This window comes from Eulemur rufifrons, chromosome 30, assembly GCF_041146395.1.
Source record: "Eulemur rufifrons isolate Redbay chromosome 30, OSU_ERuf_1, whole genome shotgun sequence".
NCBI lineage: Eukaryota > Metazoa > Chordata > Mammalia > Primates > Lemuridae > Eulemur > Eulemur rufifrons.
Genome location: NC_091012.1, coordinates 87,539,843 through 87,557,282, shown reverse-complemented (window position 1 = coordinate 87,557,282; position 17,440 = coordinate 87,539,843). Strand labels below are relative to the sequence as shown.

At 42.8% G+C, this 17,440-nt stretch overlaps 1 long non-coding RNA gene across 1 annotated transcript in view; it reads right to left on the bottom strand.

Moving 5' to 3' along the window:
- Window positions 1–683: 683 nt before the first annotated feature.
- LOC138378451 (uncharacterized) overlaps window positions 684–17,440 on the bottom strand; it is a 67,696-nt gene continuing 50,939 nt past the window's right edge. Inside the window, exon 3 of the long non-coding RNA XR_011231948.1 lies at window positions 684–1,758. This is a non-coding gene — a long non-coding RNA (uncharacterized lncRNA). The remainder of the gene's footprint in view (window positions 1,759–17,440) is intronic.

Genomic DNA, 17,440 nt, shown 5'->3' with positions numbered 1-17,440 from the left:
AGATAATATCTTCAGAGTCAGAAGATACACAAAGTTTTAAGGTGGTAGCATACATTTTATAGAGCAACCTCAAAGTGATGCACATCAATTTGGACTTGTACCAACAGGATTTGAGAGGGCCAATTAGCAATCCAACAGCCAATGCAAAGGAATACAATGATTTATAATTTATTTCTTTGAGTATCTTATTCGTGGAACTCTTGGCTTATACAAATGTTAAATATTTTAAATATTTTTAAAAATGAAAACACTGGTAGAAAATATACCAGAAAGTGCATGTCAACATTAGAAGATGAAAAATAAATATTAACAGTATATACAATCACTATTAATAACTTTTTAAATATATATAATCCCTCTCTTTTCTCTAAGACTGAGGTGTAGAAAAGAATGAATATTGAAGAAAGACACACAGTGTCTGTCTTAGATGACCAAGTGGAAAAAAAGAACATGTAGGCCCTGTGGAGATGATGTAATAGCAGAAATTAGGAGGGCACATTAAGAAACACACACACACACACACACACAACTCTAATGGGAAATAATAAAGATAATACTATGGAAGATACTGCAAAGAACATCTGAGAAGATACTACAAAGATATGGATCTGAAGACGGGGGAATATTAAGTGATAATTTAGTTATTTATAACAATAAAGATAAAGCAAAAGTAGAAAGACACACCTAGAAACCAGAATAGTGATCACATGGAAGATCTATTTGAAAACACAGGGAAAATATACAAAGGAAACGTTGCTCTTGGATTAAGAATGAACTGGGCTCTGAGCCAAGGCCTTCAGGACAGTTGTCTAAAGCAGAGGCTGAGGTAGATTGGGTATCAGGTAGAGTATGGTAGGGAATGGACTTTGAATCTCAATGCCGTTTATAAAATAGGAGTTCTGAATGTGTGCTGTCCCTGGCTTGTGGGATCCGCACAGCACTGCACTGATCAGGAATGGGCCCAGAATGCTCCCTGACTTCTGATTCTTATGGGAGTCAGGGATGGAGGCTAGACTTGGCACTGGGCTATAAATTTCAAAGCACTCTACAAGTCAGGGAATGGAGGCAGCCTAGGTCCTAGGATTGGAAACCCTGCGGACTTGACTGATTAAGGAGTAAAGATGATAGGATTATGTGTTGGGGATTTTAAACCAGTGGGTGTAGCTGGACCGGACTCACGGCTTCAGATGTCAAAACAAGGATTGCAGGTAGACTGGGATCATGCGATCTCAAAGCACTTTGCTGGACAGTGACTGAGAATCAAAGCGTCCTTGGCTAAGGATATTGTCCTGAATATCAGGGTCCATTTTCCCAAAGCTTGGCCCTGATGGTGCCACGCCCCCTGACTTGATCTCTTTTCGAAAATACCCATATTTCCATTGGAAGGTACTGACAAGAAATGTGGGCAAGGGTGGAGAGAAACAGGTGATGAACTTTCTGATGTGATCTTCTCCTTCTAGGTGAATGGCGGCTACTCCCAATAGGCCCTGAGCAGACAGGCTCTTCAGTGCCCCAAGATGAAACTCCAAAATTCCCTAGAAAATTGGCGAAAAGCAAACACTTTCAGTGTAGTTCCACCTTGACAGTTGTTTAGAGGGAGCTGTAACACGATGGAGATCTGGAGGTCCTTTTGTTTGATGTAGTGAGAGCAGTGCTCCTGGCCACATTGCCACAGCAACTCAAGTACTTGAAATGGAAGGCCACAAAGGAATGTCTTTATGCATATACGGGGCTTCAGGACCATTCAACCTTGAGGACCTGCAAATAAAAATTGAAGGGGGAGGAATGGATTAAGATGGAATATTTCGGGCCCCTCCTTAGTGTACTGCTGCTTCTATTTTACTCTCAGAGCTCAGCATGACTATCAATATTATACCCCATCAGACCATCAGGAGGGCAAGGCCACAGGTGAGTCTGCTCACCAGCTCATCCCCAGACCTACAGTGCCTGCCATGTACAAAGTGCTCACCAGTTCATCCTCAGTCTCTTTCACAGTGCCTTCCATGTAGACAGTGCTCCACCAATTACATTTGAGCACATGAACAAATGAATGAAAGTCAAGGAACTGTGCGGTGTTGGACGGTACAGACCCTGCGCTGGTGTTTGAAGTGGGAAACAGTTTACTCATCAGGGATTAGGGACAGGACAGGCCACTGGTTCAAGTTCATAAGGCACTTTAAGATCACAGTGGGTCTGGGCTGAGTCTGGGACTCAAGATCTGAGAGCATTTTCCTACTTTAGGACTGAAAGAGAGGCCCATCTTGGGTTTTGCTAAGGCTCCTATACCCCATCCTGGATATTCCAAAGCCCTCGATGAGGCAGTGAGAATGGACTAGAGGGCTAGGACTCTGGAAGTAGCACTGGCCTTTAGTGATTATTGGTTGTGACTGGGAATAGGCCCTGGCCAGGGGGAGGGAAGCATCCAATGCTCATTTCTTGCAACTCCATGCATTTTTTTCTGATGAGGCCCTGGGGCTAAACAGGATCACAGGCCTGAGGTACTTTACCCATTGTGAATTATGGTTACTGTGGAACCTGACTTCGGGATTCAAACGCCATTACAGCTTAGAGAGTTGACGCAAATGGGTTCTTACCACCTGGATCTCAATTCAAATGTTTCAAATTTGTAATTCTTTGAAACTGTACTTTCTCCCCTCACCAATGTTGTTTTCAAAATTGGGACAACCAGGTATTTATTGTTTCTTTGTTTTTAATGCAGCAACAGAGAAGAAATTAAGAGAATAAAAGAAAATGTTATGCAAATGCATTTGAAAACCTAGATTAAAGAAATGATTATCTACGAAAATGTAAGTCACCAAATCGAACAGTGGATAGTTAAAAATTACTGATAGATAAATTTCTTGAGAAGAATTTGTGGGATTTATCAAAGATCTACCACCTCCTATCCACCAACCCAGTCCACCCCCTTCAGGGTTTTAGCACTTCCCAAACTGGACTCTGTTTCTCTGTCTTTCCCTCTGCCAGACACTGAGCTCCTCCAGGGAGAAGGAAGGAGAGTGAGTAGTGAGAGAATGGTCAGATGCAAATTCAAACCATTACCTTGCACACCTTTATTTTCCACACTGCTATAGTTGAGTCATGCAATGGTCTCACTGACCAGAGGCAGCTCTTGGGGTCTGCCCCAAGCAGAAAGCTGTTAGCCCAGGTCCTGATGCTCTCTTGCTCTGGTAAATTTCTTCAACTATCTATGGAAAGGCCCAAGTGGTTTCAGCTCTGACAGTGACAGTTCTGGGTTACTCAGCAGCTAACATTTTGGCTAGTATATTTTAAGAGAGCTGAAAGTCCAAAGCCCTCTGGGTTTGCCAGGGTTTTTCCCCTCAAGCAATGCTTTACTGGCTCAAAGAATGTTAGACCTGCATAAGACCTTTGGAGATTATACGGTCAAACACTATCTCCCCACAACCCTAGCTCTCTTATTTTGCAAGTGGAGGAACCAAGGCTTCAGGAAGGAAAGTGAAATGCCTGAGGTCAACGGGTATGGAAGTGGCAGCTTTAAGACTCAAATCCAGGATGCCTCATCCCCATTCTATTTTATTTTCCCAAGCCACAGCTTATGACTCTAAAAGCCCAGGTCTGCCGGTCAGTTCCAACTGTATAGTGAAAAGAAGAGGGGGGATTAGGACCCATGTATTGAAAAGAATGGGAAGGCCGGGTACGGTGGCTCACGCCTGTAATCCTAGCACTCTGGGAGGCCGAGGTGGGCGGATCGTTTGAGCTCAGGAGTTCGAGACCAGCCTGAGCAAGAGTGAGACCCCATCTCTTCTAAAAATAGAAAGAAATTACATGGACAGCTAAAAATATATATAGAAAAAATTAGCCGGGCATGGTGGTGCATGCCTGTAGTCCCAGCTACTCAGGAGGCTGAGACAGGAGGATCTCTTGAGCTCAGGAGTTTGAGGTTGCTGTGAGCTAGGCTGACGCCACGGCACTCACTCTAGCCTGGGCAACAGAGTGAGACTCTGTCTCAAAAAAAAAAAAAAAAAAAAAAAAAAAAAAAAAAAAAAAAAAGAAAAGAAAAGAGTGGGAAAAGGGAAGCTAAGAATATATAAGATCAGTTGTTTGGGCTGGCTGGAGCCTTTGCTGTAAAAATACTGTCATCTCTGGTCTGACTCCAGCCTCCTTTGCTTTCATAGGTGGTGGAAAACTCACAACATCATGGCATGACTTGTCTTAAAGATAGGTTTCATTTGTTCTATAAATAATGTTAAAGATTTTGAAAACGAATACCTGTGCAGTTGACTACAGTACTCACCACTAACTAATGTCTCATACCAGGCCAACTCAAAGTGCAAAGAGTGCAAGACCATGCTGGCATGGATCAGCTATATATGCGCTTGTGCTTCCATGTCTGCACATATAGGCCCTCACGTGTGTGCATAAAACCTGCCCTCCAACATCCTATTAGTCCCTGTCATCCACATGCAAGGGTATTGGAACAAAATGGGCCCCCACAAGCTTTCATGTGGTCTTAGGCGAAAACATGTCTCCCCACACACACAGAATCATGCAATCACCTGTGTGTGAGGATATGGGAAGGAAACATGTCTGCACACATATGTAAGTGTGTAGCTTATCTGCTGGCTTGGTTGTTGGGAGAGAATTGGCATGATTCCACGAAAGTTGTTCATACAAGTAACTGTTCAGGGTCGGACTCTCTAACACATGGCTGTCCCAGCCTCTGGAAGCCAGGCCCTTGGGCAGAGGGTCTCAAACAGTCTGATCCTTCCTCACCACATCACTCTCCTGTGGACCCTGGATGCGAGAGGCACTGTCCTGATTCCGAGTGTCAGTGGAGTACAGCTCCCAGCACTGGGGCTGTGTCATTCCTTTTTACTCCTCTGCTTGTTGTGTTCCAGGGACAGCAAGAATGCTGGTATGGCTGGAGTCTTGTGCAGGAGGGATGCCATAACAGGAGATGGGATTAAGGAGTTAAAAGGATAGTATAGTGTTTAGTAGGTCATAGGGTGTGCGCAACAGGAAGCCATTGGAAGGTTCTGAGCAGAGAAGTGGCATAAACTTGCATAAAAGGCCCAGTCTGGTGTGCCCATGAAAGACTGTAAGGGGGCAAGGCAATAATAGAGGGTCCAGTTGGAAGGCCATTGCAATAACAGAGGTGACAGAGGATGGTGTATTGTGCCAGAGTGATACATATGGAGGGGGATGAGAAGCGTGGGGATTTGGAGTCTCTTCTGAAGGTAGAAATGACAGTATCCATGAATACGGGATGAAAGGGATAGGAATCCAAAGATGCCTGGAAGGTTTCCGGCCTGAGCAAGAGGAAGGATGAAGCTGCCCTCCTAGGATGGGGAAAATGATGGCAGGAATAGGTTTGACAGAAAGGTAAACAGGAGCTCAATTCTGTGTATGATGAATTTGAATTTAAGATGAATATTAGAGATCCAAGTGATGATATTTAATAGGCAACTGGACATACAGGACTGGAGTCCCAGGAGAGGACTGGGCTTGAAATATTAATGTGTGATTCTTCTATCTGTGGGTAGGATCAAAGACATGGAACTGTGTTTGATTCTTAGAAAGTAGGCACAGGTAAAGAAAAGATGTCTGAGAGCCAAACCCTAGAGAACCCCAATGCAGAGAGGTCAATGAGGTGAGGAGTAACCAGCCATGACTCTGAAAAGTAGCAGACACTGAGACACAAGGAGTATCAAGGGATAGAAATGTCCTGTAAACCGAGTGAGGAAAGTATTGCAAGGAACAGGAAGTGATCAACAGTGTCAAATTCTACTTATCAGTCAAGTAGGCCCAGCACTGAGAAATGGCCACGAGGTTTAGCAACATGCAGGTTGTTTAGGGACCTTGAGAAGAGCTATTTCAACAGAGTGGTGGGGACAAAAGCTTGGTTGGGGTGGGTTCAAAGAAATGGGAGTAGAGGAAGGGGTGCAATCAAGAATACAAGAAATCAAGAATAAAACAATGATTTTTTTTGAGGAACTTTGGTGTACGTGGCAAATAGAGAGATGATGATGCAGTAGATGAAGTAGGTTCTATAGTTGAGGTACAGTGATTTGTTACTTTCTTGGTTTTTTGTTTTTTTAAGATGGGAGACTTTGCAGAAAGTTTGTGCACGATGGCAATCACCCAGTAAAGAAGGGTAAATTGGTGATGTGGGAAAGAGCACAGGGAGCATTGCTGGGGCCATGCGTTGAACAGTGAAGAAGGGATGGAATCTTGTGGCCAACTGTATGGCTGGGTTTTGATAGCAGTGGGGAGAGTTTCATCCATACTGACAAGAGGGAAGGCAGAACGTCTAGGCACAGATGCAGATAGGTGGAAAGTTTTGCAAGGCCTTTCCTTACTTCCATGATCTCAGTGTCATCAGCTGGCCCTGTGGATACTCCAGTAGTAAATGGAGTTTTGCAGAGAGAGGATACAGTGTGAACTGCAACACCTAAGATGGAGAGAGTAAACAGGAGAAGTGCATGCGGTCACTCCGAAAACACAGTATTTCTGACACTGTTCTGCACGTAGGAGATGCAGCCATGGGAATGCACATGTGCAACACTTATTCATTCCTGTGTGTTTGTTTGGTAAAATGGTGGGGCATGGAGGTACCTGGTGCCCTTGCCCGGCCTTGGGACAAAGGATACATATTTCTGGTCCAAACACAGGCCTTGGACCCCAGGGGAACAAAACCCACTCGGCCCACCCATCACCTGCAGGTACAGGGATGGAGGATGGGGTGGAGACTGTGTTGGAACACTGAAGGGCCTGGTGACCCACTTCTCTCCAGCTGAGTGTTAAGGTATTTTCTTCCCAAAAGGTAGTCTCTCTGCAACAGACAGTCCACTAAGCTTTGGTGTCAAATAATTGCCTCAGCCTCCTGCTCAGCCTGGCTTCTGGTTGCTATGGCAATATGGCCAGGAACACTGCTCTCTCACTGTAAATGAGTAGGAGTCTGTGAATGTAGAGGGGTACGTTGGAGGGAGGGGGAAATTCTAGAAGGTGAGAATAGCCTAATACATTTAGGTCCTTTGGTGATTAACACCTCCCACTCGCCCTCCCCCAGCAGTTACACCACTATTCCCAGGAGGCAGGCTAGTTAGAGTGTAAACAGGGAGCCTGAAAGCAGATAGCAGAGGCTTTTCATTAGAGTCATTTCCCAGAAGTATGCCGTGCATTAGGAAGTCTTCACTTGCTCACATTCCAAGGTGCTCTCGCTGCGCTCTCACTAGTAGTGTTCTTTCTTGTAGGACTGCTGGGCACCAAGCACTCCAAGGGTACCTGCTTAATGCCAGGTAACTTAATAGGAACTGGAGATGCCCAGGGGAAAGGGCATGCATGCAGGTTTGGGTTTGGGACCATGGCAGGAGTTACAGACTAAGGGCAAAAGTTCTGATGTCCAATTCAGACATTCATCCTTAATAGGGGACAGCCCTCCTCATTCCAGCTCTCTCCTTCTTTTGCACACAGGGGGCAAAGATGAAGTTAGAGGTGGGAGGTTTGGCTGAAGTTCTGAGGCACTTAGCTGCCCCTTCTCCCTAGCTAAGAGCCACTTTGTCTTAATTCTAGCAGTCTTGCTTAGCCATCCAAATTTCCAGAGTCATGATTAGCTTTGCATGTCAGTGTCCTGATCCACAATGGCCTAACCTGCCTGGTGACTGGTTGCTATGGCAATCCTGCCAGGAGCTTTCCTCACTAAATGAAATTTAAAGGGCGTAGGAAAGGGGTGGGGTGGGAAGGGTGGCTGGCCATGTGGAGGAATGGGGAGAATTGCAATTTGAATACCCTAATTACACTAATTGATAGACCTTTGTGAACACAAACACAGGCCCAGGCATCAGGGGGCTTGACTGGGAAAAGAGAGCTTCAAACAGTAGGAAAAGGCGTTTTTCATTAGAGAAACTCCTACAGAGTAAAATTCGGAAGATGAGGATTCAGAGTTAACTCAGTAGTTGACTCTGCCTGTTACTCTGCATTTTCTCTAAACATCCAGATCGAAATCCCTGGGCTTGGGGCATATTGGCAGGTAGATGTCTAGAGTTACTTCTCTGAGTGGAGAAGGGGCCTAGAAGCCCTTTCTCTGGACTGGTGGCTGAGAGCACATGCTGTGGTGTGGGCACCCAGGCCCGTGGCTCCCAAGGAGTCCAGGTCGGAATGGTTTGCAGCACTCAGCTACTCTGCTGCCTACTCCTCTGCAGCTGAGACATGCTTTGTTTTCCTTCTTTCAGCCTCCCTCCTTCAACCAATATTCTGGACTCTATAATCAGCTTAGGTGTCTAATGACTCAGTCAGGGCTTAATTGGCCCTAGCTGCTGGTTGCTATGGTGATGCAGCCAGGAGCTCTTTGCTGGCTAAGTTAAAATAAGAGGGAACCTGAGGTGGGAGGGGGATAGCAGAAGGACAGGGCCCAAACTGAAGATGAGAATACTCTAATTACACTAATTGATAGCCTTTGGTGATTAAAAACTGATAAATACAGGTCCCAGGCAAAGGCAGAGGGAGCTGGAGGCTTACCTGGGAAAATAAAGCATCGAACACAAGGAAAGTGCTTTTCAGTAGAGACATATCCAAGAAGTAATCCAGAGGGTAAGAAAAGGCTCTAGCGTGAAGCTCTGACTCGGGTGGGGCAAAGGCAATATATGTAACCTAAACATTTGTACCCCCACAATATGCTGAAATAAAAAAAATTAAAAATTAAAAAAAAAGAAATGGCACTACATGCTCAAGATCACAGGATATGCGTTTTATAAAGACACAGGCATGTTCGGGGATCAAGGTCCTCATTTGCAGGAGTCTAAGACTTCTCAATTGTCAGTCATGACCATTCAGATGGGAAACTGAGGCTCAGAAGTGGGAAAGGACTGGAACTAAATCGCATGCTAGGTTAGTAAGAGAGCTGTGACTGGAGTCCAGGGCTCTGGGTGACCATACCACAGCTCTATCTATGACCCCCATCTGCCTCCAGATAGAGCCTGGGGTGGTCAAACAACTCATTTTACAAAGAGATGAAGCCCAGAGAGGGGAAACCACCTGCCCAGGGCCACAGAGTCCCTTCCTTGAGCCATTTAGAGATTTTAGCCATTTAGCATTTAGAGATTTTTTTTTCCCTGAGGATATCGTGCTAGAGAACCTAGGGGATCATGATGCTAATTTGCAGGCCCCCATCAGTATGTAACTGGGAAAACTAGTATACCAGAGTGAGGAGTGACATCCCCAATATCAGACTCTGGGCTACTGTCAAAGCTGTGATCCCAGTCCTCATAACCACATTGCCAGTGCTCTGTCTAGCAGGAGTGCAGGCAGCAGGAATTGTACTCTCTAGGTGCCCAGCACTTCTCTGGAAATAAACCATGGGCAGAGCATGCTCACACCTGGGCGTCGGGGGACATGGTGGCAGGGAGGCATCCCCCATGCACTTTCCTGAAGTGACCTTGTGCCCCCCCTCTGGCCTATGGGCAAAAGATACATGGCTCCAACCAGGAAGATCTTGAAGTACAGTAGGAGAAAATGATGGCTGTGGTCAGCATTGACACAGAAGCAGTTAAAAGCAAAAGGTAATGAATAATCAGAGGCTCCCTGTGAAGCAGGGGTCCCCAACCTATGGTGAGTTGTGTAATTATTTCCTTATATAGTACAATGTAATAATAATAGAAATAAAGTACACAATAAATGTAATACACTTGAATCATCCTGAAACCATTCCCCCACTCCCTGCTCTGTGGAAAAATTGTCTTCCGTGAAGACGGTCCCTGGTGCCAAAAAGGTTGGAGACTGCTGCTGTAGAGGACTTGGCTGATGTGGGTCGAAAGGACTGGAAGGTTTTGCAAGGATTACTTTAGTAAAAATATTAAATATTAGGAATATTTGGGATTGGAGAAATCTTGGAAGCTGGGTCAGAGTTAGGAGACTTTTAGAGTCAGCTAGGGAAATGAGGACCCCAGGAAAGAGGCGGCACGATTCAGGAGGAACTCTGCAAGGCTTAGCTGAATATCTGGTATCTACAGGGGTGGACAGGGTAAAATGAGGCCCTAGGTACATAGCTGGAAGTGGGCTGGGGCTGCTAACAAAGAATGAAAAGAGCAAAGAAGGGAGGAAGGGAAGAAGGGGAGGGAGCGAGGGACAGAAAAGATAAAGACAAAGATGAAGATGAAGACGGAGGTGCAAAGAGAAAGAAAAAGAGCCATAAGATGAAAGAAGAGGAGGAAAAGTAGGGGGAGGTAGCGGCAAAGGAAAAGAGAAGAGACAGAACCTTGTCAATCATTGTGATATTTGCTTAGAAAATGCCAGACACACAGCACCCCCTGCATTGATCTGCAGTTTTATATGTGTGTGTATGCACGTGTGTACACACACCTCCCAACACACATATTTGTTAACCTCTCAGGTGGATGTAAAATACTGAGGACTTAGAGAGAAGTGGCTGACACCTTGGCTGTTACTTCTGCCCTTGAGAAAAGCCACCATCCCTCCCTCCCTTGAGCCCCTCTCCTGCTCTAGTTTTAGCCTCTTCCTAGTAGCCCTTCCAGGTTTCTGGCCTGTCCTCCTCCTGGTGGGCTGCACTCTTCCCTTCATCTTGAAAGAAAACAAGCCCCTCCTTTGTCACCTGGAGGGAACTTTGCAAACCAGTTTTACATCTATTCCTTTGCTGTGAAATTGCAATTGAAAAACAGCATCTGCTCTGGGTTACAAAGGCACCAGTAGGCATCATTACAGAGAAGCTGAGTGCATGAGTGGAGCTCAGAACCCCAGGACTATCTCTGTATAGGACATAAGGAGCAGTTTGTTAAAGAAAACTCTTGCAGCATCCTGTGACAGAGGAAAATGATAGTATATGAAGGAGAAATCCAGGAAAAGCAATTTCACGTGATTCAGAGACAGAGATAACCACAGAGAAGATTAATATGCAAGCAGCATTCAGTACATTTAGAGACACAGTGGACTATGTGGCTCCAAGGTAATCAAACCGTATCATCTTTCTTACATTAAGTTTTGGATACATTTGAGTTGGCCCTGCGTTTGATAAGAGATCCCCTACTCTCCAAGACAGTTGTTCCTGGTACACTCTTTGCCCTACAAAGAAAACAGATTCTTCACAAATATCCAATAATTTTAACTCACAAAGAAAAGTACAATGAATAAGAAAAAATGCAAAACACAGGTGCAGACCACATGCTGCAGTGAAATTAAATGACAAAACAATAGCTTGCAGCCTTTAAGAGCTTAGATACTATGGAAGCATTTAAAACTACAGTAGGTGTCCCTTCCATATAACATCACTGACAATGAAACCACTCTCTGTGACATATGTAATGAAGATGAAATGGGAATAAATCAATAAGGAAAAGGTGGATGTGCACACACACACACACACACACACATTCAAAGGGTATTTCCACACTAATGACCAAATAAAATTTTTCTGTCTCAGAAATTAAGGAGGTTAAATATAATAAACAGTGAGGTACCAATGTACAAATAACAATTATGTTTTCAAGAAATGTGTCATGATGTAGGGAATTGGAAATCTCTTGATTTTGTGTTGTCATGGGGTGAAGCAGTTTCAGGGAGTACTCACTTCATTGGGATCATGAAATACTTCATCTATAAATATATACTGAACTATCTATGGAAGATATTAAGAAACCTAGTGTCCTCTTCCTTGGAATATCTCACTGTGCTGGTGGAAATGTATCCATAGGCTCAGGGATGAGTAGACATGATGGAATCTAAGGGGACTTGTGCTAAATCATTATGACTAAATGGGGGAATTGTCATCAATCGAGAAGTACAGATATCAAAGGCACAGGGAGGGAAGATTTATGATATTACCATGCTGGAGCTCTCCCCCTTCAAGAAGCAAGAAACACAGCATGAAACCATAGGTCCTTATACAGGGCTGGAAACAATGACATGAATCTTTCCACTGTCCTAGAGATATCTGCCAAGGTCTGACCCTGTTCTTCAGGACCTCTTCCAGACAGCCCTGCATAAGCAGGGCGCAATAACCAGTACGAAAAGAGCTAATTATGAGGCATGCACAGCTTCTGCCTCAGGGGGACATGTAAACCTTGGAGCTTGCGGGATCAAGCTCTATTCCTGGACTGCCTGATGATGAAGTGGAGGGGATGAATGTGCCAGATTCCACATTGAACATCATTGTCAATAATCCAATCATAATCAATAATAAACAATAAGTAATAACTTTTCAAAAAGAAAAGCATTATGCCCAGATGGTTTCCCTGGTAATTTCTATCAAACATTTAAGGAAGAAATGATACCAGTTTTCCACAATAAATTCCATAAAGAGGAAGCTAATGAAATACTTCCTAACTCAGTATATGAAGCCAGTATTACCCTAATACAAAAACCAAATACAAGGCCTATATCACCCCTGATACCAGAACCAGATAAAGACACAGCAAATAAAAGAAACTATAGGTCAAGATCTCTGATCAACATAGATGCAAAAATCCTCAACAAAATACTAGCAAATGGAATTCAACAACACATTAAAAAGATTATTCATCATGATCAAGTGTGATTCATCCCAGGGATGTAAGGATAGTTCAGCATATGCAAATCAATCAACATGATACATCATATAAACAGACTGAAGGACAAAAACCATATGATCATTTCAATTGATGCTGAAAAAGCATTGGATAAAATTCAACATTCTTTCATGATAAAAACTGGATATAGAAGGAACTTACTTCAAAACAATAAAGGCCCTTTATGACAGAACCCACAGCTAACATCATTGTGATTGGGGAAAATCTGAAAGCCTTTCCTCTAAGATCTAGAAGAAGACAAGGATGCCCACTTTTACCACTGCTATTCAACATATTATAGTACTGGTAATTCTAGCTAGAGAAATCAGGCAAGAGAAAGAAATAAGGGCATCCAAAGTGAAAAGAAGTCAAATTATCCTTGTTTGCAGATAATGTGATCTTATATCTAGAGATACCTAAAGAGTCCACAAAAATCTATTAGAACCAATAAACAAATTCAGTCAAGTTGAGAACACAAAAATCATCATACAAAAATCAGTAGCATTTCTATATGCCAATAGCAAACAATCTGAAAAAGAAAGCAAGAATGTAATGCCATTTACAATAGCTACAAATAAAATAAAATACTTAGGAATAAACTTAACCAAAGAAGTGAAAGATCTTTACAATGAAAAGTATAAAACATTGATGAAAGAAATTGAATAGGACACAAAAAAAATGGAAAGATATTCTATGCTCATGGATTGGAAGAATCAATATTGCTAAAATGTCCCTACTACCCAAAAGAATCTACTGATTCAATGCAATACCCAACAAAGTACCAATGATATTCTTCACAGAAATAGAAAAAATAATCATAAAGTGTATATGGAACTGCAAAAGACCTAAAATAGCCAAAGCCATCATGAGTAAAATGGATAAAATTGGAGGAATCACATTACCTGACTTCAAATTATACTACAGAGGTATAGTAATCAGAAGAGCATGGCACTGTCATAAAAGCAGACACATAGACCAATGGAACAGAATAGAGAACCCAGAAATAAATTCACACATCTATAGTGAACTTATCTTCTAAAAAGTTGCCAAGAACGTATGCTGGGGAAAGGACAGTCTCTTCAATAAATGTTATTGGGCAAACTGGATATCCACATGCAGAAGAATGAAACTAAACCCTCATCTCTCACCATATAAAAAAATCAAATCAAAATGTATTTTTTTTTTTTTGAGACAGAGTCTCACTCTCTTGCCCAGGCTAGAGTGCTGTAGCATCAGCCTAGCTCACAGCAACCTCAAACTCCCGGGCTCAAGTGATCCTCCTGCCTCAGCCTCCCGAGGAGCTGGGACTACAGGCATGCACCACCATGCCCGGCTAATTTTTTCTATATATTTTTTAGTTGTCCAGCTAATTTCATTCTATTTTTAGTAGAGACGGGGGTCTCGCTCTTGCTCAGGCTGGTCTCGAACTCCTGACCTCGAGCGATCCTCCCGCCTCGGCCTCCCAGAGTGCTAGGATTACAGGCGTGAGCCACCGTGCCCAGCCTAAAATGTATTAAAGACTTAAATGTAAGACCTGAAACTATGAAACTCCTAAAAGAAAACATTGGGGAAATGCTTAAAGATATTAGTCTGGGCAAGGACTTCGAGTAGAACTGTGTTGATTTGTTTTCTCTCTTCAGCCATTGTGGTATCTGGCCTTTGACCTACAGTGTTCAGATGATTTTACATTCATGAGTGTTTATTGTGCTGATCCGTGTATAATACTGTTCTGCATACTTTCTGGAGGGCAGGTCTTGTCTTGGTGAATTCCCTCAGTCTTTGCTTGCCTGAGGTCTTTATTTCTCCTTTGTATAAAAACCTTAGTTTCGCAGGGTACAAGATTCTAGGGTGGGCACTATTCTGTCTGAGAAGAGTGAGAATGGGGCCCCAGTATCTTCTGAATTGTAAGGTCTCAGTTGAGAAGTCTGCAGTTAGTCTGATGGGTTTTCCTTTGTAGGTTACCTGCTTCTTTCGCCTTACAGTTTGTAGGAGGGCCTCTTTCATGTTTATTTTGGCCAGTCTCATGACTGCGTGTGGTGGTGTCTTTCTGTTTGCAATGAATCTCCCAGGAGTCCTTTGAGCTTCTTGTACTTGGATATCTAGATTTCTAGCAATGCCAGGGACATTTTCCTCCATTATATCCTCAAATAGTTTATCCAACCCTTCTGTATTTTCTTCTTCACTTTCAGGGATACCTATAAATTCTCATGTTAGGCCTCTTCACATAATCCCACATTTCTTGTAGGCTTTGCTCTTTTCTCCTATTTCTCTGCTCTATCTCTACGACTGACTTGTTTAATTGAAAGATGTTACCTTCAGTCTCTGAGATTCTTTCTTCTGTTTCATCTACCATATTTGTTAGGGTTTCTGCTGTGTTTTGTAATTCCTTGAATAAATTCTTCATTTCAAGAAGTTCTGTTTGATTTTCCTTTAATATTTCAATTTCTTTAGTGAATTTTTCTTCCAAGTCTTGGATTTTTTTTGTGTGTGTGTATGGTTTCTTTGTGTTAGGTATCCATTTTCTCTTGCATATATTGAGTTTTCTTACAATCCATGTTTGAAATTCTTCTGTCATTTCATTGTTCTGAATTTGGTTGATATCCATTGCTACAGAGCTGGTGCTCCCCTTTGGGGGTGTGCTTTCTGTTTGATTCTTCATACTTCCAGAGTCCTTTTGCTGATTCCTTCCCATCTGGAGGAGCTGTTGCTTCTTACCTTGGGATTTTCGTTTCGATAATGACACACCCAGTTTAGTCTCTGAGCCAGTAGGTGGTGCTTATGGGTGAGATTCAACCACACCCTGTTTGATGAGTCAGTAAATGTAGCAAAAGGGCATGCAAATTGACCTCCCTGTCAGTAGGTGGCACTTGCCTGGAGGAGCAAACTGCAGTGTTGTTTTTCGGTCCTGTGACCAGCTCTCATTCCTCTGGAGAGGCACTCTAGTGCCTCGGGTGGTGGGTGGGGCCCTGGGACTTCCAGGTGTGTCCTTATTCTCCACCTCAGTGTGGGCAGGTGAAACAACCCAAGTGCCCATCAATACATTAGTGGATTAATAAAATGTGGTATATGTATACCATGGAGTTCTACTCAGCCACAAAACCAATGGTGATCTAGTACCTCTTGTATTATCCTGGATAGAGCTAGAACCTATTCTACTAAGTGAAGTATCATAAGAATGGAAAACCAAGCACCTCATGTACTCACCATCAAATTGGTATTAACTGATCACTTATGTACACATATAATAGTAACATTATATGCACATATATGTGCACATATAGTGGCAACATTCATCAGGTGTTGGGAAGGTGGGGGGGAGGATGGGATGGGTATATTCACACCTAAGGGGTGTGGTGTACACCATGTGGGGGATGGACATGCTTGAAGCTCTGACTCAGGTGGAGCAAAGGCAATATATGTAATCTAAACATTTGTACCCATGTAATATGCTGAAAGAAAAAAAAAAGAAAAAAAAGGACTTCTTGAGTAATACCGCCAAAGCACAGGCAATCAAAACAAAATTGGACAAATGGGATTACATTAACCTAAAAATCTTCTACACAGCAAGGGAAACAATCAACAAAGTGAAGAAACAACCCAAAGAATGGGAGAACCTATTTGCAAACTAGCCAGCTCACAAGAGATTAATAACTAGCATATATAAGGAGCTCAAACAACTCAATAGGATAAAAAAAATCAAATGATCCTATTAAAAAATAGGCAAAGGATCTGAATAGACAGCACTCAAAAGAATACATACAAATGGCCAAGAGGTATATGAAAAATGGTCAACATCATTAGTCATAAGAGAAATGCAAATCAAAACTACAATGAGATATCATCTCACTCCAGTTAAAGTGGTTTTTATCAAAAAGACAGGCAATAACACATGTTGGTGAGGATGCCAAGAAAAAGTAACCCTCATACATTGTTGCTGGGAATGTCAATTAGCACAACCACCATGGAGAATGGTATGGAGGTTCCTCAAAAAACTAAAAATAGAACTATCATATGACCAAGCAATATCAGTGTTGGGCATAAAACCAAAGGAGGGGAATTCAGTATATTGAAAAGATATCTGCACTCTCATGTTTACTGCAGCACTATTCACAATAGCCAAGAGTTGGAATCAACCTAAGTGTCCATAAACAGATGAATGGATAAAGAAATTGTGGTATGTATATACAGCCACAAAAAGAAGAATGAAATCCTGCCATTTGCAACAACATGGATGGAACAGGAGAACGTCATGTTAAATGAAATAAGCCAAGAAAAGAAAGACAGGCCGGGAGCGGTGGCTCACGCCTGTGATCCTAGCACTCTGAGAGGCCGAGGCGGGTGGATTGTTTGAGCTCAGGAGTTCAAGACCAGCCTGAGCAAGAGCGAGACCCCGTCTCTACTAAAAATAGAAAGAAATTATCTGGACAACTAAAAATACATATAGAAAAAATTAGCCGGGCATGGTGGCGCATGCCTGTAGTCCCAGCTACCCGGGAGGCTGAGGCAGGAGGATTGCTTGAGCCCAGGAGTTTGAGGTTGCTGTGAGCTAGGCTGACGCCACAGCACTCTAGCCTGGGCAGCAGTGAGACTCTGTCAAAAAAAAAAAAAAAAAAAAAAAACAAAAAGAAAAAACAAAACAGAAAGACAAATATTTCATGTCCTGACTCATATATGGGTGCTAAATATGAAAAAACCATTGGTCTCATGGAGATAGAGAGTAGAATGATTGTTACTGGAGGTTAGAAAGGGTAGTGGGATAGAGGGAATAAAGAGGGGATTGTTAATGGATACAAAAATATAGTTAAGTAGTTAGACAGAATGAACAATATTTGATAGAAGAACAAAGTCAATATAATCTGCACTCTCATGTTTATTGCAGGACTATATAGCCTAGATTTGGACTCAAT